This window comes from Olea europaea, chromosome 12 (assembly GCF_002742605.1).
Source record: "Olea europaea var. sylvestris chromosome 12, O_europaea_v1, whole genome shotgun sequence".
Taxonomy (NCBI): Eukaryota; Viridiplantae; Streptophyta; class Magnoliopsida; order Lamiales; family Oleaceae; genus Olea; species Olea europaea.
Window position 1 is genome coordinate 19,470,528 of NC_036248.1, and position 2,070 is coordinate 19,472,597.

Below are 2,070 nucleotides of genomic sequence, written 5' to 3' on the forward strand. Positions count from 1 at the left end.
AGCCCTGATCAGTTTATTAATTTCTTCCTTTATGACATGTCGTCGTTCAGGTGCAAACTACCTATTTCTTTGCTTAACTGGATGAGCTCTGGGCTTAGTGTTGAGCCTGTGTACTACAACCTCGGGGTCGATGCCAGGCATATCTTCCACCTTCCATGCGAAGACATCAATGTTGCGGGATAAGCAGTCAATAAGTTCGGTCATGAGGGCCGTATTTAGATCTCGACCAACAGTGACTTTCTTCTCTTGCTCGAGCTCTATCTCCAACAACTCCTCCACTGGAGCGAGTCTCCCGTTATTCTCGAACTCTTCCTTCTTTTCTGAGATTTGCATGATGTCTGTCTTTATTTCCCGAACACAAGTAACATAGCATTATCTGGCAGCAGCTTGGTTTCTGCGTACCACCCCGACGCCATGACTGGTGGGGAACTTCATGGCGAAGTGGAAGGTGGAAACAATAGCTTTTACCTTATTGAGCAATGGTCTACCCAGGATGGCGTTGTATGCCATGGAAGACCGGACAATCTGAAAAGATGTAATCACTGTTATCTGTTCTTTTCCCGAGCCTAAGGTAAGTGGAAGCTCGACCACTCCCTACGGAACAATAATACCCCCCGAATCCTTGAAGGGGGGTTTTCACTGTCTTCAGTTGTTCGGGAGAGATTCCCATTTTTGTGAAGGCTTCATGTGACAATATGTTAGCAGCACTTCCGTTGTCGATTAAGATCCTCTTTACCTCAAAGTTTGCTACTATTGCAGAGATGACTAGGGCGTCATCATGAGGAAAAGACACTTCCTCAAGATCCTTCATACCAAATGTTATGTCCTCGAGGTCACCATGATGTGCTTTCGGGGTTGTCATGTATTGTCGGGCATACTGCTTCCTCCCAGTGTTTGAATCTCCTCCTGATGCAATACCCCCAACAATGATGTTGATGATTCCAGCAGTGGGTTGACCATCCCGTTTTGCTTCAGAGGCTCTGTCCCTACCACCATCATTCTTTGGGCATTTGTCATTACCAACGTAGGAACCCAGAAGTCCCCTTTTAATAAGGGCTTCAATTTCCCGTTGCAGGGCTTTACAGTTTTCAGTGGTATGCCCATGATCCCGATGAAACTCACAGTATTTGCTCATGTCCCTGGACTGGGGGGGTGACCTCATTCTCGCAGGCCATTTGAGCTCCTTCATATCCTTGATTTCCATCAAAATATTTGTTTTCGATGTGTTTAAACGTGTGAATGACGTCAGGGGAGCCTCCTGTCTCTATTTACTCCGAGGTGGTTCTTGACGGGGGCTCGGGTCATGCTGTCTTTTATGCTCGACCCTGTCGTGGGATGGTCCAACCTTCCTCGGGTTCAGTGTTTCCTCCATATTTATGTACTTCTCTCCTCGGGTAAGAAGCTCGGTCACTGTCCTTGGCGGAGTTTTGGATAGCGACATTTTGAAAGCTTCACACCTTATGGCATATGTGAGGGCAGAAATCGCCGCTGTTATATGAAGGTCGGGAATTTGTAGCCTTTCCTTGTTGAACCTGATCATGAACTCGCGTAGGGTCTCATTTTGCCCCTATTGAAGTTGCATGAGGGAGGTTGCCGTTTTCCTGATGCGTTTACTGCTTGCGAAGAAGGCGGAGAACTTGTCCGCCAAATCCGGGAATGAGGCTATGGAGTTGGGCTCTAAGGTTGAGAATCAATCCCTAGCGGCATTCGTCAAAGTTTGCGAGAAGGCCTTGCACATCACCCGATCTGATGCAACCTGTAGATTCATGACGTCCGTGTATACGTTAAGATGATTGATTGGATCGGTGGTCCCGTCATATTCTTTGATCCTAGGATACTTAAATCTGTCTGGCAAGGGGAATGTCAATATCTCGGGAGTAAAGGGAGTGTTGGGACTGAATTTTGTCGTCCCTTTGTTGCCTTGAAGTAGGCCCACCGTAATTCCTTCTTGAATAATCCTAGCGAGTTTCCCGGACTCCATGGTCACTGATCTCGAGGCCGAGGTCCCATGTGGTATACCCGAGGCCCCTGCTCCGCCATTGTCAGGGACATGTCTTTGAGCTCGAGCTC